The sequence below is a fragment of the Bos mutus genome, chromosome 2 (assembly GCF_027580195.1).
Source record: "Bos mutus isolate GX-2022 chromosome 2, NWIPB_WYAK_1.1, whole genome shotgun sequence".
NCBI classification, from domain to species: Eukaryota; Metazoa; Chordata; class Mammalia; order Artiodactyla; family Bovidae; genus Bos; species Bos mutus.
In genome coordinates, this window is record NC_091618.1 from 128,028,452 (window position 1) to 128,054,667 (window position 26,216).

The following is a 26,216-nucleotide window of genomic DNA, read 5'->3' on the forward strand; positions in this document are numbered from 1 at the left end:
TCTTTCTTAAATTAATATCAGTTTCATGGTTGAAGGTCTTCAAAATTAGAGCATCTGTCACTGTAGGTGGACAGGCTAGCTTCAGAGGGAGTCTCATGAGAATTTATATCTGCTCTAAAGGATTGATTTTGAAATAATCCATTATGAACATTTGTCCAGTTAATAAGACAATATTTATTCAAAGTTTACTGTATACTTGGAAATGTGCACAAGTCTCAACATAAATTATTGTATTTTTCTCATTGCCACATAAGAAAAAATACTGTTATCTTTTGTTATATAGATGAGGCAGGTCATTATGGCTCAGAGGTTAAATATCTTGCCCTAGTTTATATAAACACAAAAATGATAGACTTAAGACTAGAACTTACCATTTTAACTATAGAATGTATGGTCTTTACTATACCATATTGATTCTTCATAACAGTTATTTTAGCCTAGGCTTTTTTCTAAACTTTTTTTGTTTTTTTTCTGCCTCTATTTCTGTGCTTCTTTATTCAACCGTGTAGGCAAGTATACACCAGTATTTTTCTATAATGGTCCAGAAAGTCTGTTTTTGAAGTGGAGAGAATTCAAATGAAAATATATAAATGCATATAGGTAATCATGTTGTATTAATTTCCCTAGGACTGCCATAACAAATGGGGCTTTCCCAATGGCTCAGCGGGTAAAGAATCCACCTGCAATGCAGGAGACACAGGAGACATGGGTTCATCCCTGGGTCGGGAAGATCCTGGGAGGAGGAAACAGAGGAAACTAGGCTACAGTCGAAAGGGTCGCAAAGAGCTGGACAGGACTGAATGACTAGGAATGCACTCTCTGTTAACTCTATTAGTCACTCAGTAATGTCTGGCTCTTGGAGGCCCCATGGACTGTAGTCCACCAGGTTCATTTGTCCATGGAATTCTCTAGGCAAGAATACTGGAGGGGGTAGCCATTCCCTTTACCAGGGAATCTTCCTGACTTAGGGATTGAACTAGGGTTTCCTGTATTGCAGTGGATTCTTTACCATCTGAGCCAACAGGGAAGCCCAAATTAGTAGACTTCACTTATTAGAGCAGTTTTGGTGGTGGTAGTGATTAAGTCGCTAAGTTGTGTCCGACTCTTGTGACCCTATGGACTGTGGCCTACCAGGCTCCTCTGCCCATGCGACTCCCAGGCAAGAATACTGGAGTGGGTTGCCATTTCCTTCTCCAGGGGATCTTCCCCACCCAGGGATCAAGACCAAGTCTCCTGCACTGTAGGTGGAATCTTTACCAAGAGAGCCACCATGGAAGCCTGATCTACCAGCACCACCTGGGAAGCCCCTAAGCATGCACACCCCATAACAAATATCACAAACTTGGTGGCTGAAAACAAGAGAAATGTGTTTTCTCACATTTCTGGAGGCCAAAAAAGTCCAAAATCAATGTCTTGGCTGGGTTGATTCCTTCTGGACCTCTGAGAGAAAATCAATTAATGGTTTTCCCCTAGCTTCTGGTGAGATCTGGCAATCCTTAGCATTCTTTGGCTTGTAGCTTCATAACTCCAGCCTTGGCCTCTGTTTTTGCTTGGCAATTTCTTTGTCTTTCTGTGTCTCAAATTTCCCTCTCTTTTATATAGACACTGACTGGTCTTTGGCTGTAGCTGCTAAGCTGTTTCAGTCATGTCTGACTCTGTACCACCCCATAGACGGCAACCCACCAGGCTTCCCTGTCCCTGGAGAGCCCACCCCAAATCCAAAGCGATCTCATCTTACATTTTTAACTGAATTAATTACCATCTGCCACTGAAATTTCTCTGTCATGTCTGACTCTTTGTGACGCTATGGACTATAGCCTGGCAGGCACCTCTGTCCATGGAATTGTCCAGGCCAGAATACTGGAGTGGGTAGCTGTTCCCTTCTCCAGGGGATCTTCCCAACCCAGGGATAGAACCCAGGTCTCCCGCATTGTGGGCAGATTCTTTACCAGTTGAGCCACCAGGGAAGCCCAAGTACTGGAGTCGATAGCCTATTCCTTCTCCAGGGGATCTTACCGACCCGGGAATTGAACTGGGGTCTCCTGCATTGTAGGTAGATTCTTTACCATCTGCCAAGACCCTATTAACAAATAAATTTACATTCACAGGTACCAAAGGTTAGAATTTGGATGTATCTTTTGGGGGGCCACTATTTGTCCCACTACTTATTTTAATCATTTGTTTTAAAGAAGTAGGTAAAACAGTACAATGAAAACTTTGGTTTCAGACTATCTCAATTCTTTAATTGCTAAGCTGTAAGTGTGTTTTAATAGAAAGAAGCTATTTTATGTACATTATCTCGATGCCAGAGATATTCCCCAAAGATTTTAGACTTAAATTATGTTTCCTTTCTGCTGTTTCACTAGTGAAACCTATATGCAAATTGTCATTTTCAGTTATTTCCTGAAAGTTTGATATTTGAAATTATTTTTAAGGGAGTCTAAATGGTAAAAATGTATATTTCAATGAGGGCTCCTGATTCTTATCTTGAAGCACGTATTAACATGACACAGAATGTTAGAACTAGATCTAGTGAAGGGATATTGAATTAAAAAAATTGAACTGACAAAGATATGTAATAGCATTTGATGACTGACCAAAATTTGGGTCATGTAAAAGAGAAAAAGCCCAACTAAGCATCAAGAAATCTGGATTACATTCTCAGCATTTTACAAGCTGTCTACCTCTGCAGAGTGGAACAGAAAAACAAGTGAACAAACAAACAAACCAAAAAAAAAAAAACCAACCTTTTAAAGAACAAAAGGAATGTGGAGGTAATCACAGCAGGCAGATTGCTAAGAGCTTTGGAGAGGATGATTCATGAAGAAATGTGGAAATCAAAATTTGAGCAAAGTTCTGAAGATAAAAAAGGGGAAAACCAAAGATGATAGGTGATCCATATATGTTTAGCCCAGTCAATGTGTATTTTTTATGCAAACTTAGAAATGTTTGATTTGTTCTTTGTCTGTTTAGTGCCATATTAGGGAGAAGATGCTGAGTAAGCAATGACCAGGTATATTGCTGATAAAGTATTAGTGAAAGATGGTTAAAGTAGCATAATTACAAAAAAATGCATGTCTACTTAAGTGATCTTGTTTTAATATAAAGCTTATACAAATTTATTTATCTGCCAAACTATTCAAGTAAGTTAAATTCTTTCCTTTGAGTGTGAGGTGGCTGATTGGAGTTCTACAAAGACTTTCTTATGTGTAAATAATGCCAATGACAGATCATTGCAATGATCACTTTATCAAATGGGAGGGACAACTTAGGGGAATCTGCATACATTCAAGTTCTTTCTAAAATGTAATAGTTTCATCTGAATCTTGCCTACATCTGATGTGACATAAGAGTGAATACCTGACTAAATTGTGGCATTTTCTTCTATAAAATGACGTGAATCAGCTATATGTATACATATATCCCCTCCCTCTTGAACCTCTTGTACCCCTCCCCAACCTCCACCCCACCCATCTTGGTCATCATAGATCTCTTAGCTGAGCTCCCTGTGCTATACAGCAGGTTCCCACTAGCTATCTGTTTTATTCATGGTAGTGTATAGATATCAATCCCAATCTCCCAATTCATCCCACTCCCACTTCCCCCACCCCATGCCTACACGTCTGTTCTCTATGTCTGTGTCTCTATTCCTGTCCTGCAAATAGGTTCATCTATACCATTTTTCTAGGTTCCATATATACATATACATATGTATATATGTAATGTATATATATATACATTAGCTAAGCTGAACTGATGCTCAGTCATGTCTGACTCTTTCTGACTCCATGGACTATACAGTCCATAGAATTCTCCAGGTCGGAATACTGGAGTGGGTAGCCGTTCCTTCTCCAGGGGATCTTCCCAACCCAGGAACTGAACCCAGGTCTCCCGCATTGCAGGCAGATTCTGTACCATCTGAGGCACTTAAGGAAGCCCAATATATACATTACTATATATTTGTTTTCTCTTTCTGACTTAGTTCACTCTGTACAGCAGAAACTAATACAACATTGTAAAGCAACTATACCCCGGTTTAAAAAAGAGAAGGAAGAATGAGGAGTAGATGCTTGGTAGGCGGTCAACAATTTCCATCACAATAAGCATGCAGCAGGATTGGTGGGAAGAGAACTGCTGAAATACACGTGGGTTGAAGTCTAGTGGCTGTTAAGTGTCAACTGAGCCAAGGGCAGCAGTCAGTGTGGTTTACACTTTAATGGAGAGTTTCAGTGAGTTTGCTGGGTGGTGAACTAGTTAAGTGAAACTCTGTTTTGAGAACCTTTACTCCTCTAACTGAGCTTTAAAAGTACTACAAAGGCTCACACAAAATTCAGGGGGAGAGGATTTACAGAGCAAATTAGATTTGAGCTAACTTGCAAGGACAAGATAGTAGAAGGATTCATGATAACCTGAGTGTGTGTTTGTTTTCTGGGGTTAAAAACTATCAGTTCCTGGCATTTGTATCACAGGCTGAGAGATAAGGGGAGAGAAATTTGCAGCATTGATTTCAGGTCCTGAGAGAGCACTTCTGTGAGGACTGGCTCACCCAGTGGTGTAGCTGTGTTGTTCTTGGGTGGTCTTTTCCTGGGTGGCCCTTGTCCTCTCCCTTGAACGTGGTAAGGCACAAATGTAAATATGACAGTCTTCGATAGTTTAATGCTGTGCCTATTGCATGATAGCACCTGTGTACATATACACACACAGACACATTTAGCTTAATATCAGTTTATTTGAACAGATATGTTTTTGCAAAATAAGGTTAAATACTTTAAATAGTATGATTTTGTTATTATAAAAAACAAGTAGGATCTTATTTTCATTAATAATTTTGCCAAGATTCTGAGCAATGCTTATAAATATCAGTATTCTTAAAAACCTCAGATTATGTACTTTAGAGGGTCTGCCAAAAATACCCTTTTTGCTTACTAAGTGTGGTTTTGAAAACTTTTGTGTTCCTGACCTGTTCTGAGTGCTAGCTGTGAAGCAGATGTACCTCCTCCCCCCTTTCAGTTATGCAAGACTGTTTTCTTAAATCATTAGCATCACACCACTCTTCTAAGTGGTTTGCACTATCTGCCAGTTGCCCCTGCTGTCAAAACAGAACGCTGTAAAGTGGTTTTCAAGATCCTTTTTATCATTTTGCCCATTTTTAAAAAAATTTTCAAATCCCTCTAAGAAGTTTCACTCTACCTCAAGTAACTTGTTTGATACCATGGAGACAGTGAGAGAGAACTTATCTCGGGGACAAGAACCAGGGTAGAATGGTGAAGAGCCATGGAATTGCTGTGGTTTCAACAGTATGTGGGAAGTAAGATAATGCAAATAGTGTGTAGACCACTCTTTCAAAAGGTTAACTGTGAATGGAAAGAGATAGAGATTTTATTTAAGATGAAAGAGCTGTGACTGTATCTGTAAAGAAGCCAGTGAAAGAAGGTAGACATTATAGAAGAGGTGAGGAACTCGATATGTAGTGGTCCTGGTCACTCTTCCTGAAACAGAATCTCCCCTCAGTTTCTCATACCCTTGTTAATAGCAATAACTTGAATGTATTGAATGTGTCACTCTGTCAGATGTTAGAGGAAAAGAACTATGAGGTTCTTATTCCTGCTTTTTGGAATTTACAGTTTAAAGTCATAGCGTATGGTGTAAGATTAGGGATCATTACTGCTTTGAGGGTGTTCTTTATTAGGGTTTTAATGTGGGGTTTTTTTTTTTTGAGAGTCATGATTTAATACACCTATGCAGGTCAGGAAGCAACAGTTAGAACTGGACATGGAACAACAGACTGGTTCCAAATAGGAAAAGGAGTACGTCAAGGCTGTATATTGTCACCCTGCTTATTTAACTTACATGCAAAGTACATCATGAGAAACGCTGGGCTGGAAGAAGCACAAGCTAGAATCAAGATTGCCAGGAGAAATCTCAATAACCTCAGATATGCAGATGACACCACCCTTATGGCGGAAAGTGAAGAGGAACTAAAAAGCCTCTTGATGAAAGTGAAAGTGGAGAGTAAGCTGAACATTCAGAAAACGAAGATCATGGCATCTGGTCCCATCACTTCATGGGAAATAGATGGAGAAACAGTGGAAACAGTGTCAGACTTTATTTTTCTGGGCTCCAAAATCACTTCAGATGGTGACTGCAGCCATGAAATTAAAAGATGCTTTCTCCTTGGAAGGAAAGTTATGACCGACCTAGATAGCATATTGAAAAGCAGAGACATTACTTTGCCAACAAAGGTTTGTCTAGTCAAGGCTATGGTTTTTCCAGTGGTCACGTATGGATATGAGAGTTGGACTGTGAAGAAAACTGAGCGCCGAAGAATTGATGCTTTTGAACTGTGGTGCTGAGAAGACTCTTGAGAGTCCCTTGGATTGCAAGGATACCCAACCAGTCCATTCTAAAGGAGATCAGCCCTGAGTGTTCTTTGGAAGGAATGATGCTAAAGCTAAAACTCCAGTACTTTGGCCACCTCATGCGAAGAAAAGACTCTGATGTTGGGGGGGATTAGGGGCAGGAGGAAAAGGGGACAACAGAGGATGAGATGGCTGCATGGCATCCCCAACTTGATGGACATGAGTTTGAGTGAACTCCGGGAGTTGGTGATGGACAGGGAGGCCTGGCGTGCTGCAATTCATGGGGTCGAAAAGAGTGGGACACGACTGAGCGACTGAACTGACTGACTGACTGATCTGAATCACATGGAGCAGAACTTCTTTTTAACCTTGGCATCAAGAACAGAAATAACCCCTGTTTTATAGGCTCTAGTCCCAGTAGTGGTTTATCAGGCTTCCATTGTTTGAGATGATAATAATGTTTAAGAAGGTTTGATATGATATGCAGCTAAATTCATGTAATGATCAGTTGTGTTATAATAGGATGGTTGGCTTGAGCCCAGAAAGAACTTTCAAAAGCAATGCAGAAATCTCCAGGTTAATGAGACTTCCTGATGAGTCAATTAATGCCTCCAAATGTTTATCACAGTAGTCATTTAGTGGCTGCTACTAGTCTCAAGGGTACACAAAATTCTAATGAAGACTAATAAGAGTATTAAAAAAAAAAAAAAACAGGAACAAATGAGAAAATGCTTGTAGGTATTTTGGGAAATAGCCTTCATAATCTATAGTGAGTATTTGATAAATCACAGTATTAAAGAGTGTTTTCCATTTGTGAAGTGCCTTGTTGTTTATAGTTTATAAAATATTATAATCAGTATTATTGCTTTTCACTACACAGGTGGGCCACAGGTAGAGGAGATGTTACTATTATATTAGTATTTTACAGATTAGGAAATTGAGGCTCATCAATATCAGTAATAAAAGCTGACATGTTGAGGGCTTGTTATGTACCAGACATGGGGTTTGGAAATTTACAGATAGTTTTATCTTTGGCACTATCCTGTGCTATAAAGATTATGACTTGGATTTTGTGGTTGATAAAATTGAAAAGTGGTTAAATAACTTATCCCAGGGTATATGACTGGTAAATGAGTCATGACTTGAACCAAGGTGGACTGACCGAAGGACAGTTGGAACCTTTGAGTAATGCACTGCTTCTTTAAGCTCTTTACACATGAGTTTTCTTTCTTCTCTGTGGCTCTTATAACCTCTAATTATAGCAAACTGTCACAAACAATTCATGACATAATACAGTTCTCTAAATACTCTCAAAAAAGTCAGTGGACTAAATATATTCATACTTTCAGTTGGCACATATGTTATTTTAGTGTCCACTCAGTGACTGGTTCTTCTCTGAGGGTTTTTGTTTTTCATATTGGAGAATTAAAAGAGATACTATCTAATGAAGTGAATATTGGAACTTATCAATTGGAGTCAGTATATATTTTTCCTTTGGAAATATTCTGTATTCTATACCAAAAGAAATAAAATTCACTGTAGAAGTGATTTATCATGAAATGTTTGAGAAACACATGATAAATTTATATAGCACTTGACAAGCTCATTCTTAAAGATACTTAACTTAATGAAACTTTTAATTGGTATATATCAATATTATATAACTATTATATCTGAGAAAAATGCTAAACATATTGCTGTGTAATAATCTGCTTTTAATAGTTAACGGGTCATTTCTATTGTGGGGGCTTCCTCGGTGGCTCAGTGGTAAAAAATCCTGCAATGTAGGAGACACTGGAATCACAGGTTTGACCCCTGGGTTGGGAAGATCTTTTGGAGGATGGCATAGCAACCCACTTGTTCTTGACTAGAGAATCCCATGGACAGAGGAGCCTGGTGGGCTGCAGTCCATAGGGTTGCAAAGATTCGGACACGACTGAAGCAACTGAGCATGCGTGTGTGCATCCCCATCATGCCAGGAGGTTATCTGGTCAGATGTGTAACTGTTGACTGGGACATTAGCTCAGGTACTGCTTTGACCAACAGCCTCCACTGGGACATGTAGTGCATTCAACAGTTGCTGGAGTGCTCTGTGAATCTTGCCTCATGATTTGAATGTAATATTAAGCTGATGTTACTCAAAGGTTAATGTAGGGTAAACATCCATTTGTATGAACACCAGCTCTTATTCTTTAGAGGTGGGAAAGTTTTAGATGAAAGTTTAGCCTTAAATTGATTTTCCAGTCATATCTGAAACAAGCAAGGAGAATATCAACAGAATACTTAAAAGTGAAAATAAGAAGATATATGTGTATATATTTAATTTTATTTTGGAAATAAATTATGATGTCACAGTTCAGTTCAGTTGCTCAGCCGTGTCCAACTCTTTGTGACCCCACAAACGGCAGCACACCAGGCTTCCCTGTTCATCACCAACTGTCGGAGTCTACACAAACCCATGTCCATTGAGACGGTGATGCCATCCAACAATCTCATTCTCTGTCGTCCCCTTCTCCGCCTGCCCTCAATCTTCCCCAGCATCAGGGGCTTTTCAAATGAGTCAGCTCTTCGCATCAGCTGGTCAAAGTATTGGAGTTTCAGTTTCAACATCAGTCCTTCCAATGAAAACCCAGGACTGATATCCTTTAGGATGGACTGGTTGGATCTCCTTGCAGTCCAAGGGACTCTCAAGAGTCTTCTCCAACACCACAGTTCAAAAGCATCAATTCTTCGGCACTCAGCTTTCTTCACAGCCCAACTCACACATCCGTACATGACTACTGGAAAAACCATAGCCTTGACTAGACGGACCTTTGAGGACAAAGTAAGGTCTCTGCTTTTTAATATTTGTCACAAGAGTTCCAAAACTAGTGAGAATATCCAACTCCCAGCTTGCCCTCTGGTAACATCTTGTATATCTATAATATGCTATCTTAATTTAATAAAAAATTGAAAGGAATAGTGGCCTGAATATCAACCAGTTTTGAAAACATTGAAATTTAATACCTTTTTCTCAATAGTAGATGAAAATTACTGAAACTTTCTGATATAACAAAACTCTATCTCAAAAAAAAAAAACTTGTTTATTTTTTTAAAATTTAAATGGACTTTTAAAAACATTTATTTATTTATTTTTTTGATGGTGCTGAGTGTTGCTTTGCACCAGCTTTCTCTAGTTGCCGTGAGCAGGGCCTTCTCTTCCTTGCAGTGTGGGTGCTTTTCATTGCTGTGGCTTCTCTTGTTGAGGACCACAGGCTCTAGGTGTGTGGGCTTCAGTAGTTGTGGCACATGGGCTTAGTTTGTTCCATGTGGAATCTTGAAGACCAGGGATCAAACCCGTGTCCCCAGCATTGGCAGATGGTTTCCCATCCACTGTGCCACCAGGGAAGCCCTTATTTATGTTTTATCTTAAAAAAAAATTAATGAAGAAGGCAAAGTTTTTTTTTTTTTTAACTTTCACTTTTCAAAGAAACAAAGTCTCTACAAGTGCATCATTCTAAAGTGCCATAATCTGTTTTTACATTTTCCACTGACAGACATTTAGGTTGCTTCTGTTTTTTATTTTGAATAACATTTCTGAGAACTTTTGTGCATAATTGTTTTCTCTGTGTGTGTGTGTATATATATATATATATATATATATATATATATATATATGTTCAATTCCTTTGGGTATATACCTCAGAGTAGCATTACTGGATTATATGGTAACTCTGTGTTTAATATTTTGAGGACCTGCCAAACTGTTTCCCAAAGTGGCCATACTATTATATAATCTCATCTGCCATGTTTGAAGTTTCCAATTTCACCTCATTGTTGCCAGCAATTCTTAACATCTATCATTTGGACATGGAACAACAGACTGGTTCCAAATAGGAAAAGGAGTACGTCAAGGCTGTGTATTGTCACCCTGCTTATTTAACTTACATGCAAAGTACATCATGAGAAGCGCTGGGCTGGAAGAAGCACAAGCTGGAATCAAGATTGCCGGGAGAAATATCAATAACCTCAGATATGCAGATGACACCACCCTTATGGCAGAAAGTGAAGAGGAACTAAAAAGCCTCTTGATGAAAGTGAAAGTAGAGAGTGAAACAGTTGGCTTAAAGCTGAACATTCAGAAAACGAAGATCATGGCATCCAGTCCCATGACTTCATGGGAAATAGATGGGGAAACAGTGGAAAGTGTCAGACTTTATTTTTTGGGCTCCAAAATCACTGCAGATGGTGATTGCAGCCATGAAATTAAAAGACGCTTACTCCTTGGAAGGAAAGTTATGACCGACCTAGATAGCATATTGAAAACCAGAGACGTTACTTTGCCAACAAAAGTTCGTCTAGTCAAGGCTATGGTTTTTCCAGTGGTCACGTATGGATGTGAGAGTTGAACTGTGAAGAAAGCTGAGTGCCGAAGAATTGATGCTTTTGAACTGTGGTGTTGAGGAGACTCTTGAGAGTCCCTTGAACTGCAAGGAAATCAAGCCAGTCAATCCTAAGGGCAATCAGTCCTGTATATTCATTAGGAGGACTGATGCTGAAGCTGAAACTCCAGTACTTTTGCCACCTAATATGAAGAACTGACTCCTTGGAAAAGATCCGGTTGCTGGAAAAGATGGAAGGTGGGAGGATAAGGGGACATCAGAGGATGAGATGGTTGGATGTCATCACTGACTCGATGGGCATGAGTTTGAGTATGCTCTGGGAATTTATGATGGACAGGGAAGCCTGGCGTTCTGCAGTCCTTGGGGTCGCAAATAGTCAGACATGACTGAGAGACTGAACTGAACTGAACTTTATAATAGAGGAGTCATATCTCTTCATAAATTCTAGAGGTTGTAGCTCATTCTAGAGGTTGGTGCTCATGAAAAGTAGGAAAAAAGAAAAAAATCGAGCGTTTATGTTAAAAATTTACATGAATGTGTTGTAATCCGTAATATGCAACTTGTGTTTTCATTATCATCTTGTGACCCTGTCATGCCAGTTTGGACTCCCATGGCTAATCATACTTAAGGAGCAGAGTGTAACTGATATATTGTACTCCATTTCTATCATTTAACATGAGAATTCCTTTACCTACTTTATGTATTCATTTCTTCATTCAGCAATTATTCATGTCTATATCCTAAGCTCTATGAAGAGAAATTAAGACTTTGGGAAAATAAACAGGCAGCTTGCTCAGACCAGTTGTCCTGGTACCCTGTCTAGTTATCACTCTGCTCACTTTCAAAAGTGTCCCAATTTGGGGTGGTAAATTATATGGTTACCTACAGAATACATTGAAATTCGTATTTTCAGTAAAATTTCAGTTTGAAGGCATATCCCCTATCTTCGGTATCACTACTGAAGAACTGAAGTGGAAAATGGTAAGTGTGTAAATGACCATGGCTGAGGTTTTTCCAGTAGTCATGCATGGATATGAGAAATGAACTATTAACAAGGCTGAGAGCCAAAGAAATGATGCTTTTGAATTGTGGTGCTGGAGAAGACTCTTGAGAGTCCCTTGGACTGCAAGGGGTTCAAACCAGTCAATCCTAAAGGAAAGCAATCCTGAATATTCATTGGAAGGACTGATGCTGAAGCTGAAGCTCCAATACTTTGGCCACCTGATGCAAAGAGCTGACTCATTGGAAAAGACCTTGATGCTGGGAAAGATTGAAGGTAGGCGGAGAAGGGGACGACAGAGGATGAGATGGTTAGATAGCATCACTGACTCCATGGACATGAATCTGAGGAAATTCCAGGAGATAGTGAAACATGACATGCTATAATCCTGGGGTCACAAAGAGTTGGACACCACTTAGTGACTGAGCAAGAAAAAGTATATGAATGACACAATTCTATAGTAAATAAAGATTGAACTCCAAGAAAACAATTCAAACTAGAAGTGAAGACGTTTGGTAATTCAAAAAACAGGATAATACTGATTTTACACTTATGACATGGTATATTTTTACTTTTTAAAAAAACAGTTAAATAAAACCTTTTTTTCCCTCTTTTCAGTTGATTGCTAAGGTTTTAGCAGAAATGTGAGATTAGTTACTTTTGTATGCAAAGGCTTATGATAAACTTTTAACCTGGCAGAATCCATGAGCTGATAAATAAGTAAGATACAGCTTTTTAACATTCTTTGTTTACAGGGTAGAAAATCTTTTACATGAATTGTTTTAGGAAAAGACTTGGTAGAAATAGGAAAAAACTATGATTAGTAATAGGAAATACTGAATAAAATAATGAAAGGTAACATTCACCAAGCACTTAACTATATTCCAGGCACAATTTTAAGTGCTTTACTTGTATTAACTCATTTATCCACACAAGCCATGATGGTATTATTTTAATCCCAGAAATGAAGAAAATTAGATACAGAATAGTTAACTTGAAGGTCCACTCAATTGGCACTTAAACCAGACTTTTTGGACCTATAGGCTTCACTTTTAAATATTGCCTGACACGTCTCATGTGTTCTTAGGTGCCCATTTACACTTAATAATCATGATTTGTTATTGTTGCTGTTTAGTCTCTACATCATGTCCAACTCTTTTGCAGCTCCAGGCTCTTCTGTCCATGGGATTTCCCAGGCAAGAATACTGGGGTGGGTTGACATTTTTTTCTTCAGGGGAATCTTCATGACCCATGGATCAAATCCATATCTCCTGCATTTGCAGGAAGATTCTTTACCACTGAGCCACCAGGGAAGCACTAATAATCACGATACTATCATACATTTTTAGAATATCTTGTGGTTAACTAAGTCCTTGTCTGAATAGTCTGTTATTTTTTTTCCTTCTCTCACCCTTCCCCAGTCTCACTCACACATGCAGACACATGCACACACACATGCACATCACGTGTGTATGGATAGATCTTGTGAAGCAGAACACATTAAGATACTTCATTTTATGGATGGATATGTTTGTGTGCTTTGTCCTAAGTTTTTCAGTTAAGCGGTGGAACAAATGTTGGCTTAAGCTTAGTTCTTTGTAGTCTACAAGCTTGTCTTCTATCATGTAGGGATCACAGAGCAACATGCTGAAATCTTTGTCACATTGGACCCTGGGAAGAATCCTTCTTGGCAACCTAAAAACAAAACCCAGCATGTTCGTCCACCTTTTATTCTTGGGTATTTTCCCATTCTATAGTAACTCTGTAAACTTTTTATGCTTTTATGCCATCAAAATTAGGCCGATACCTCACTCTCATTTCCCATCTGTGAAATAGCGGTCATGTTAAGACCTACCTGTATGCTTGTAGTCAGAAATAGTATAACTAACACATTTGCAGAGCACACAAAACAGTGTCTGTCACTCTGTTGTTATCTCATGTTATGAATAAGGACTGAGTTTTAAAAAATATGGGCAGGTTGTGAGAAATCATCCTCATTACTGGAAATAACTTCCAATGCACAGGTGCCTCTGATGTCCATAAAATAAAGTATTGTTTCTGTGCTAATTATAGAGAGATGACTGTGTGGATCACAATAAACTGTGGAAAATTCTGAAAGAGATGGGAATACCAGACTCCTGACCTGCCTCTTGAGAAATTTGTATGTAGGTCAGGAAGCAACAGTTAGAACTGGACATGGAACAACAGACTGGTTCCAAACAGGAAAAGGAGTTCGTCAAGGCTGTATATTGTCACCCTGTTTATTTAACTTATATGCAGAGTACATCATGAGAAACGCTGGACTGGAAGAAACACAAACTGGAATCAAGATTGCCGGGAGAAATATCAGTAACCTCAGATATGCAGATGACACCACCCTTATGGCAGAAAGTGAAGAGCAACTAAAAAGCCTCTTGATGAAAGTGAAAGTAGAGAGTGAAAAAGTTGGCTTAAAGCTCAACATTCAGAAAACGAAGATCATGGCATCCAGTCCCATCACTTCATGGGAAATAGATGGGGAAACAGTGGAAACAGTGTCAGACTTTATTTTTCTCGGCTCCAAAATCACTACAGATGGTGACTGTAGCCATGAAATTAAAAGATGCTTACTCCTTGGAAGGAAAGTTATGACCAACCTAGATAGCATATTGAAAAGCAGAGACATTACTTTGCCAACAAAGGTTCGTCTAGTCAAGGCTATCGTTTTTCCTGTAGTCATGTATGGATGTGAGAGTTGGACTGTGAAGAAGGCTGAGCGCCGAAGAATTGATGCTTTTGAACTGTGGTGTTGGAGAAGACTCTTGAGAGTCCCTTGGACTGCAATGAGATCCAACCAGTCCATTCTGAAGGAAATCAGCCCTGGGATTTCTTTGGAAGTAATGATACTAAAGCTGAAACTCCAGTACTTTAGCCACCTGATGTGAAGAGTTGACTCATTAGAAAAGACTCTGATGCTTGGAGGGATTGGGGGCAGGAGGAGAAGGGGATGACAGAGGATGATATGGCTGCATGGCATCACTGACTCGATGGACATGAATCTGAGTGAACTCCGGGAATTGGTGATGGACAGGGAGGCCTGGCATGCTGCGATTCATGGGGTCACAAAGAGTTGGACATGACTGAGCGACTGATCTGATCTCATCTGATCTGATCTGATTGTCAATTACAAACATGTATTTGAGGAAAGACCTCTATGCAGTGAATAGTTTGAAAAAACACAAAATGTATTTTAAGAAGTTCATTTCCTCAATGAGTTCATACTTTCTCATCTATTAAAAATATATTATTTTTATAAGGACCTGAAGAGGACTGGGGGCTGGCAATGGAGGGCTGATATTTACTGGAGTATAGAGTTTCATTTCTGCAATATGAAAAGTGTTTTAGAGATGGATTCATAGCACTGTGAGTGTTCTTACTACTAAACTATGCACTTGACAATGATTGCGATGGTAAATTATATGTTATGTATATTTTATTGAAATGAAAAACTTAAAAAATACATATTTTACTCTTTTTTACTCTTCCATATTTCATTCCAGCACAAAATTGTAGAAGTTAAAAAAGATATGCAGGAATAAATATCACATGAATCAGAAAGTTATCAAATAACAAAATTATGTCTGCAATAAAGGAGCCTTGACAGGTAGTCCTTCCCACACCTCCCACCCCAAAAGACTGAATAGAAAACTGATGTAAAAGGCTGATAAGTAGAAGTAAGATAGGCAAGTACTTCATCAAAGAAAAAGAGTACAAACAGAACACAGGTTAAAAATTCACTAGTTAAAAATCCATTCTGTAAACCTGAGAAATTGCCAGAGTTGAATTAAAAGATCTTTTATTTATATGGGTCAAAAATACTGTTTCTTTTCATCCCCTTTTCTTTCTTTTCATTTCCCTTTACTCCCTCCCTCCATTTCTTTCTTGTCAAAATATCCTGTCAAACTTGATTTTCCAATGATGCTATATGGTTTGTTTTGTTTGGTTCTATCAAGCTAGTCAGCTAAGACTAACTTTTGTTTGTTGTGCCACAAAAAAGTAAGAGCAACTCTTAGACTACAGGCACATGCATTTGTAAAGCATTATCAGGCCATTTTCACAGCAGGGCAAGTAAGCAACTTAAGGTGTTCTCTAAGGAATTCTTGTCTGTGACGCTTGTATTTTGGTATAGTATTCCTCCCACTGTATTTAAAAATTTATTTGTATGTATTTACTTGAGTGAGGGCTTCCCTGGTGGCTCAGAGGCTAAAGCATCTGCCTGCAATGCGGGAGACCTGGGTTCGATCCCTGGGTTGGGAAGATCCCCTAGAGAAGGAAATGGCAACCCACTCCAGTACTCTTGCCTGGAGAATCCCATGGAGGGAGGAGCCTGGTAGGCTACAGTCCATGGGGTCACAAAGAGTCGGACACGACTGAGTGACTTCACTCACTTCACTCACTTATCTATGTCAAATTAGAAACTAAGTGAAATATGTTTGAAATCTTTTAACCCAGTTTACTAATGTGTGTGTGTTTTTATTTAAACCATTTACAAATTCATATCAGCTTGGGCACTGAAGAAACAATAAATGCTAAATGGCAATTCTTAACATATTGGGGTCATAGACCCTTTTGAGAGTGTATTCAGAATACCTATGAACACATCTAATATTGCATGCAGTTTTAGGTTATCTGGGAAGTTTTTAGAACACATTCATATAGCCTGTGCACTACTTGGACACCATAAAACCTCCTAGACTAAGAGAAACGAGAAAATAGAAGGAAGACCTTGTCAGAGATTCAGATGAATAACTTTCTAGACCAAGAAAAAGCAACTAATTGCTTTAAGTGATGAAGTTTTTAAGAATTTACCTTTAGAATACATTTTAATACTGTGTGGTTTTAGCACATAGTTATACAACATTTAGAAAAGTTAAATTATATATATATATAATTGATGAATCATGGTCTCTTTAGTTTTGTACATTTATTCCATTCCACAATTATATTCATGTATATAAACATGAAAAACTTTATTTTTGGGGGCTATAAAATCAATGCAGATGGTGACTGTAGCCATGAAATTAAAAGATGCTTGCTCCTTGGAAGAAAAGCTATGACCAACCTCGACAGCATATTAAAAAGCAGAGACATTACTTTACCAGCAAAGGTCCATCTAGTCAAAGCTATGGTTTTTCCAGTAGACATGTATGTACGTGAGAATTGGACTCTAAAGAAATCTGAGCACCGAAGAATTGATGCTTTTGAGCAGTGGTGTTGGAGAAGACTTCAGAGTTTCTTGAACTGCAAGGAGATCCAACCAGTCCATCCTTAAGGAGATCAGTCCTGGGTGTTCATTGGTAGGACTGATTTTGAAGCTGAAACTTTAATACTCTGACCACCTGATGCAAAGAGCTGACTCATTTCAAAAGATCCTGATGCTGGGAAAGATTGAGGGCAGGAGGAGAAGGGGACAATAGAGGTTTGAATGGTTGAATGGCATCACCAACTCGATGGACATGAGTTTGAGTAACCTCTGGGAATTGGTGATGGACAGGGAAGCCTGGCGTTCTGCAGTCCATGGGGTCGAAAAAAGTCAGACATGATGGAGTATAAACATGATATAAACATGCATCCTTCATACCCTGTATGATTTGAATAAATTTTTCACTTTTTAATCTTGTTTAGGTCATGGGAAGTATAGTTCTGAATATGGAGAAAAACTTTTTCATTTCATCAAAATTCAGAACCTTCTTTATAGCCTTATATCTTGATGAAATTTATTCATCAAGATCCTTCTATTGATAAAAAGGTGATGAAATCTACCCAACAAGACCAGCCAAGAAGATTAACTAGTGTAATAGGTCTTAGATGAAAAATATACATTTAATCACTGTGTATACTGGGATCTACTGGAGGAAGCAGTTGGATGGTAGATCACACTTCTGGGTTGTGTTTTAGTTAGGCTAAAGCTATAAAGTACCAAACAAAAAGACAAACCAATTTGAACCAAGAAGTATTGGATTCTGTGTATTTTTAACTTTTGTGAGATGTGGCTCAGGAGAAATATTTCTTGATAATATCATGTAAATTGAGGTGTAAAAGGAAAGAAAAGCAAATAGAAATATTTGAGAGAAAATAGAAATTGAAAGAAAGATTCTATATTAATAATAAATGTTAAATAAATCTTGGAGGACATATTGAATAGCTTCTTGCTACCATAGTTCTAAAAGGGTTGCTTCCTACAAAAGGAAGATGACAATAAAATCAGGAGTTAATACATGGAACTGAAACCTAAACCACTAAATTTGCCTGACTGCTTAATAATTTTCTACCAAATACTAAATTTAAGGTTAATAAATATTTGTTAATATTTTTGGGGTGACTGGAAAAAGGATAGAAATGGTATGTTTATTTTTATTTAGTTTTTTAAATTTTATTTTATTATTTAACTTTACAATATTATATTGGTTTTGCCATGTATCAACATGAATCTGCCACAGGTATACACGTGATCCCCATCCTGAACCCTCCTCCCTCCTCCCTCCCTGTACCATCCCTCTGGGTCGTCCCAGTGCACCAGCCCCAACCATCCAGTATCGTGCATCAAACCTGGACTGGCGACTCGATCATAGGATCTTAAAAACAAAGGTGTGGGAGAAATGCAGTAAAGACTAAAGGGATGTATACATATATGCTTGTTTTTGTGATATTTTGGTATTTCCTTAAAAATTATGATAGAAATAAAAACTGTTTTTAAGAGACTGCAAATGGTGATTGCAGCCAAGAAATTGAAAGATGCTTGATCCTTGGAAGAAAAGCTATGACAAACCTATACAGCATATTAAAAAGCAGGGAGCTATCACTTTGTTGAAAAAGCTTCATTGTCACGGTCTTTGTAGACCGGGACCTGGGGATTGGAGTCTACGAGAAGAGAGATGCAGGGAACCCAAGTCTCGAGTGAAACAAGGGTGCTTTATTTGCAGAAATGCATGTTTATATATCTTCATACAAGGCAGCTATAGGCAGTAAAAAAAAAACTGTTCAAAAACAGAGCCAAGCAAATAACAATCTTCAAAGGGCCAGAAAGCATTCCATATCTTGAGTAAGAGGGGCATAACTGAATAGATTACATTTAAGTAAGGTCACTGAAGGGAGTCACTGAAGGGAGTCCTTGAAAGGAAGTCAAGCAGGTGCCCCTTCTCATGATCTCAGTCTTCAGAACTGCATGCAGCTCTGCTCATTCCTGTTTTCCAGAAACTGATAAGGAATAGAGAATCCTTGAGAAACGGCGCACAAAAGATAAGAATAATATATTGGATCCCTTAAAGCTGAACGTCCCCTGACAATTCCCCCTTTTTTATTTTTTCACAATTAGGGGGTCACTGTAGATACTTTTATGAAGGCCCTGACCAATTGAGTTTATTTAGTTTGAACCATTTTAGTTGAAAGGCATTGGTATACTACAAATATTATCACCAGGACAATTATCAGTGTTATAGTTCCAGATCCAATACTATGTGTAATGCTTTGAAACCATTCTTGAGGGTCCAGCCCAGATAATTGATCAGTCAGCTGTTCAGCTAAGGTTTCCAAATAGTTGGAAGAGGGTAGACTTTTAGAGAAGGTTTCAAAATTTTCCTTTTGCAGCAACTGTACATTTAAGGAAGTGTTATTATGTATATCTTGCAGATTAAATTTGATTTGTTCCCAATTGTAAGCACTATGGTTGAATCAAACAGGAGTGATACAAAATTCAGTAGAATTCCAATCACAATTTAATAATTTTTTTTTTGTAAATCTATTAATTGGTCTCCAACCCATCGGATGGCTGTTTTTAATTTCTGAATTTTATCCTGAACTTCTTCATCTATCTGAACCTGAGTGGCCCACATAGTATGAACATCTTTAGTCCAATTTTGAATAAAGTTTTGTGTTTGAATTGAAGTTTGTAAAGCAATGCCTGCGACAGTAGCAGTGGTGCAAATGGCTATTAACCCCAAAATGCCAAGAATTAACCATCCAATGAATCGCTTAGATCGTTGGAGTAATTTAGTGAGTAACCGGGAAGCAAGTGCTGCCATGGGACCCTCTTCCCAGGGTTGTTGGAGATCTACTGGTATCCACAGACCACATCGAGATGGAAGGATCAAAAGGGATTCATTTTTTAGAGAAATAGAGGAATTAAGACAAGTATACAATATGCAATCTATACAGGTCACAGAATGTAAAGTCTATTAAATTGTAAGTTTCTTATGGCTATAACAAAAGGAAGGGGAACACAAGCTTGTATAAAATATATGATTATAATGGAAAGAATAATTACTATGACAACAACTGGTCTCTGTGAAATATCTAGTCCAAGTTTCAAGTTTTTCAGTACTTGCAGCAAGTTTTCAGATGTCCCATTGTTCAGGCCCAATTTGTTTATTGAGGATGATTTGAGGGCGAGAAGGTGCCATTTTGCCGTCAAGCCAGCCAAAGAGTCCTTTGTCATGGAAGTGTTTCGTTGAACTGTTGGTAATCTTCTATGCTACTTGAGTAACATAATCACATATAGTACTATTAATATCATCTGAGCAGTTAGATAGCCATATACCATGGGGTCCCCAATCAACAATGGTATAATTGGCCATAAACATTAATTTCCCTGATTTAGCTTGACATCTATTCCAATAAACAGGAGTATATTTAAAGTCCTTATAAGTAAACCCCTTACATACCAACTTTTGTCCTTTTCCTAGAGTTTTGGTAGTATTGACATGGTTTTCATAAAAGGACAGGGCAGTAAACAGTCCAAGCAATGTGTGGAAGTTCTTTTTTGGAAGCAGGATGAAAGCCTACATTTGTTGACTTAACATTAATACATAATTCTGCTGGGCCCATGCATAAATGAAGGATTTCATAGCCTAGAGAAATGTTAATTAGTCTTCCTTCTTCCTGAGGATGAGAGGGCCCCTCAAAGCTCCAAGGAGGGGGCATATGTGTTGAGTCATTAGTGGATACGACTGGTTGTATATCTGTCCATTCTGCAACCTGCAATAAAGGGGGGTTAAGTATATAAGCCCAATAAGTGTGATTAATCAAGTCAGCCTAAGCAGGGGAAGCAAAAGCAAGCAAAGCAAGCATACCGACAAATATTTTCAGGATTCTGAGGCATTCCCTGTTGAGAAACCAGATTTTTAGCTTGATTAGTAAGGGCTTTTATGTGTCCCCAAGTAGGGAAATCATAAGGTCGATGACGTCGAGTGTGGCGTTTCTTGGAAATTTTTAAAGCGTCCATGGCTTGTACGGGAAACTCCTCCTCCTAGGGATTTCGCCATTTCTTCTCTTTCTTGAATGTCAGTGGCTCCCCTGGGGCGGATCTTCCAAAGAGGGAGCCAGCTGATTTCGTTGCATCCATCTGGAGAAATACAAGCATACCCTTTTCCCTGTAATATTAATTTTCCAGATTTTCATTGTTTAGTCAACCCATCTTGATACCAGATGGGCAGAGGAAGGGAGGTGTCCTTCAATGCCTCAAAATGTTTTTCTGCTTTTGTCAAAATATCTCCTTGCGGTAAGTTTAAAAAATTTAAAACAAATAAAGCTGTATTAACAATAGTTACAGGCTTAAAGAATATGTTGCATTGGAATTTAGTAAAGTGCTCTGGATAAGGAAGATAGACGTGTTCCTGTGTATTCCCCCCTTTTTAATTTTTTTATTTGTAGTTTCAGTGTGTGATGTGTTTGTTTAACTATGTCTTGTGTTTGTGGATTATAAGGAATGTTTGTCATATGTTTCATAGAGAATGAATGTAAAAATTGTTTGAATTGCCTAGAAATATAGGCAGGGCCATTGTCTGTTTTTATAGAATTAGGTGTTCCCATTACTGCAAAGCAAGCTAACAGGTGGGTTATAACATGTCATGTAGCTTCACCTTGGAGAGGTGTGGCCCATATAAACGAAGATTTTGCATCAATCGCAACATGTAAGAAGGAAGAGGAAGAAAGTTCAGGGCAACAAGTTACATCCATTTGCCATAGTTCATTGGGGGGTTGTAATCTTTGAAGACTGATATCTTGTGTAATGGGTCAAAGATGTAGGGGCCTACAAGTGGAGCAGTTATTAATGATTTTTTTAGCATGTCAGTATGGAATTTTTAAAATTTGATGTAATGAGCCAGCATTATTGTTTAATAGAGCATGTTGTTCTTTAGGAGTAGCAAAAGAGACAAGTTTATCAGCTTGTTCATTGCCATGGGCCATCGGGCCAGGAAGACAAGAATGTGCTCGGATATGGGTAATATAAATGGGGGAAGTGTGGTTTCTAATAATATATTGTAGTTCAAGAAAAAGTTGTTGGATAATAGATTGATTAGAATTTATGATAGAAGTTTCTATATTTCTTAATACAAAAACTGAATATAAGGAGTCAGAAACTATATTAATAGGATAAGAATGTAAGTGAATAACCTGAATGAGAGCATATAATTCATTTTGTTGAGCCGAGTGAAATTTAGTATAAAAGACTTTATATTCTTTGAGAGACTAGAATGAGGGTTTGGTGTTTTTAGTCCCATCTATATAGAAAATATCAGTTTGAGGTATAGGTCACGATGTGACAATGCAAGAGATAATAAATTCAGTATTTTTGAAGAAATTCTAGAGTTTGTTAGAAGGATAATGAAATGAAATTTCTCTAAAATATTCTGGAAAGGCTATTTGAAAATTGGTAGAAGTTTGTAATGTGTGTTCAAATTGAGATTTATTAATAGGCATTACAATTTTATGAGGATTGGAGCCAATTAGAGTCTTAGCTCTATTTCTTTCACTGGTAATGATTAGAGCGATCAAGTCAAGATAGGGTGTAAGTGATCTTGTCTCTCTAAAATGGGTATAGATCCATTTTATTGGGTATTTTTGTTGGGTAAGAAGTCCTGTGGGAGAATGGAGAGAGGGGAGTATAAATAACTCTAGAGGTAAATCAAGTCTGCTATGAGTAAGAAACTGTTTTTGTAATTTATTTTGCACCAAACAGAGTTTTTCTCGAGTCTCTTGTGAAAGTGAATGAGGGCTATTTAAATTTGGATCTCCTTTTAAAGTGTTAAATAAATTAGTTAGTTGATAATTTGCTATGTCTAATGAGGGTCTAATCCAATTTATGTCACCTAAAAGTTTTTGAAAATCATTTAAGGTTGATAATTTATCAACCTGAATCTGTGTTAGTTGGGGAGTAATATGTTGTCTATTAACAATAAGTCTCAAGTAATGGTAAGGTGTAGAGGTTTGAATCTTTTCAGGGGCAAAGATTAGTCTAGAAGCTCTTAAGCATTGTTGAGTTATGTCAAACATTTGTTGAGTTTCTAAAACAGATGGAGCCGAAAACAATATATCATCCATGTAATGAATAACAAGAAAGTCAGGAAGTTGTTTTCTCACAGGTTTAAGGGCTTTGGCTATATAATATTGACATATGGTGGGAAAATTCATCATTTTTTGAGGTAACACAGTCCATTGATACTGTTTATGAGGCCTGACATGATTAGGATAAAGAAGAGAGAAAGCAAATCTCTCTTGGTTTAGAGGGTGTAAAGGTATAGTAAAAAAAGCAATCTTGTAAATCTATAATAATAATAATAATATGTCAGTTTTGAGAAATAGTAGTAGGTTATGGAATTTCTGGTTGTAATGTACCCATAGGTTTCGTAGATGTATTAACTTTTTGAAGATCTGTTAAAAGACTCCATTTGCTAGATTTTTTATTATTATTATTACAAAAATGGGAAAATTTCAAGGGGAATAAGATTCCTCAATATGTTCTAATTTCAGTTGTGTATCTATAAGTCCTTTAGTAGCCTCTAATTTCTCTTTTGTAAGGGGCCACTGCTTTGTCCAAATAGGCTTGTCATTTTTCCAAGTTATTTTAGTAATTGTATTGTTTGTTTAATGAGCAGTGGCCCCTAGGAAAAATGTGGAATATATATTTGAGTTTGCTGTTGCATAAGTAAATCTCTTCCTATTAAATTAAAGGGTGCATCTATCACATAAGGTCATAATGTTGCAGGCTGGCCTTCTGGTCCCTCACATGGATATATTTGAACACTTTGATAAACCTCTTGTACTTTGGTTTGAGAAAATCCTGCAATTTGGCAAGAAATTCTCTGTATAGGCCAAGATTTGGGCCATAAATGTTTGGAAATAATAGTAATATTGGATCCAGTATCAAGAAGACCAGAAAATCTTTGTCATTAATTTTGATATTTATATTTGGTCATGCATATTTAAATACTATTGATTGTCCGTAAGGATTGTTTTTGATTAGTGTTATCAAATCTATCTATCCATATATCATTAGAGGAGTTAATAGAAATGTAAGGTAAAAGAAGTAATTGGGCAATTCTTTTTTAAATGGCTCTTATCCCTACAAACAAAATATCTTTCATTTTTCTTTTTAAAGGTAGCAGCCATTGCTTCAGCTAACATTTGTTTCTGAGTTTTTGATTTAAAGTTGTGACAAGCCTTTAAATAATCAATAAAATTTTGGGTCTCATGTACTGGAGTGATAGCTCTGTGGCATTTTTGATTAGCATTTTCATATGTAAGCAGTTTTTTAAATTGTACTTTGGCTTCCTCTCCGATAACATTATGGGAGATAGTAACTTCACTTTCACTTTTTACTTTCATGAATGGGAGAAGGATATGGCAACCCACTCCAGTGTTCTTGCCTGGAGAATCCCAGGGATGGGGGAGCCTGGTGAGCTGCCATCTATGGGGTTGCACAGAGTCAGACACGACTGAAGTGACTTAGCAGCAGCAGCAGCAGCAGCAGCAGCAACAGTAGCTAAAAAATCAGCATAGGTTTCATTGCTGCTTCTGGCATTAGAACTGGCATGATCTCAGGCCACATCATGAAACCATATTATCTATTGAAGATATTCTCTTGGTTTAAGAAGAGCTTTTATCAAAATTTTCCAGTCATAGGGAATAAAATTTTTAATAGAAGATGTCATAGAGTTTGGAAGTTCTTTAGTGAAAGGTGAATGAGAGCCATACATAGTTATAGTCTTTTTTATTTATTGTATGTGAGAAAAGTCAATGTCTCCATATTGAGGTATTAGTTGTCTTAGTGCATTAACATTTTTTAACATCACTTCAGTTCAGTCGCTCAGTCGTGTCCGACTCTTTGTGACCCCATGAATCGCAGCATGCAAGGCCTCCCTGTCCATCACCAACTCCCAGAGTTCACTCAAACTCACATCCATCGAGTTGGTGATGCCATCCAGCCATCTCATCCTCTGTCGTCCCCTTTTCCTCCTGCCCCCAATCCCTCCCAGCATCAGAGTCTTTTCCAATGAGTCAACTCTTTGCATGAGGTGGCCAAAGTTCTGGAGTTTCAGCTTTAGTATCAGTCCTTCCAAAGAACACCCAGGGCTGATCTCCTTTAGAATGGACTGGTTGGATCTCCTTGCAGTCCAGGGGACTCAGGGGTCTTCTCCAACACCACAGTTCAAAAGCATCAATTCTTCGCCACTCAGCTTTCATCACAGTCCAACCGTCACATCCATAAATGACCTCTGGAAGAACCATAGCCTTGACTAGATGGACCTTTGTTGACAAAGTAATGTCTCTGCTTTTGAATATGCTATCTAGGTTGGTCATAACTTTCCTTCCAAGGAGTAAGCGTCTTTTAATTTTATGGCTGCAGTCACCATATGCAGTGATTTTGGAGCCCCCAAAAATAAAGTCTGACACTGTTTCCACTGTTTCCCCATCTATTTCCCATGAAGTGATGGGACCAGATGCCATGATCTTAGTTTTCTGAATGTTCAGCTTTAAGCCAACTTTTTCACTCTCCACTTTCACTTTCAACAAGTGGCTTTATAGTTCCTCTTCATTTTCTGCCATAAGGGTGGTGTCATCTGCATATCTGAGGTTATTGATATTTCTCCCGGCAATCTTGATTCCAGCCTGTGCTTCTTCCAGCCCAGCGTTTCTCATGATGTACTCTGCACATAAGTTAAATAGGAAAGGCAAAAAGATCATTGGCCTCAGAGACTTGAGATTGCAAAGCCAGTAAATCAGAAAGCCTTTGCCATAAAGGAGAATGAGTGGATCATCTGTACTCATAAATATGAGTGTGTGTTAGGGGCTTATCATTGTCATCAAAAAAAGTATTGTTGGCTTTAGTCTCAAATAGAGCATCAGAAGAATCATTATCAGATTTATCTTGTCCTCAAATCGAGGGGACTTTCGGTTTCGTGCCCGTTACAAGAGGAGGAGGAGGGCTTGGGATAGCTGGAGCAGGGATTGTGGGAAAGTTTTGAATCATTTTATGTTGCTCTAATTGGGCTTTTTGTAAAGTCTTATCATTTAATTTATATTCGTATAATGAGCGTTCCGCTTGTTGACGAATATCATGGGGGCTAGAATTGCCTAGATATGGCAAGATCATGGCTTTAATGAGGGCCCACAAAAGCCAGAAATCTATTGGAATATTTTTTACCCATCATTTGGCTC

The 26,216-nt window shown here is 38.1% G+C and overlaps 1 protein-coding gene across 6 annotated transcripts in view; it reads left to right on the plus strand.

Annotated features, from left to right (window-relative positions):
- The window catches only part of GULP1 (GULP PTB domain containing engulfment adaptor 1), a 332,692-nt gene that overhangs the window by 73,096 nt on the left and 233,380 nt on the right, over positions 1-26,216 (plus strand). Inside the window, exon 1 of one of the 6 annotated variants that reach the window (XM_070359400.1) lies at positions 21,136-21,276. The exons of the other annotated variants lie outside the window; for them this stretch is intronic. The gene's annotated coding sequence lies outside the window, so the exon portion shown is untranslated. Of the gene's footprint in view, positions 1-21,135; positions 21,277-26,216 lie in introns of those variants that run through there. 6 annotated transcript variants of the gene reach the window in all.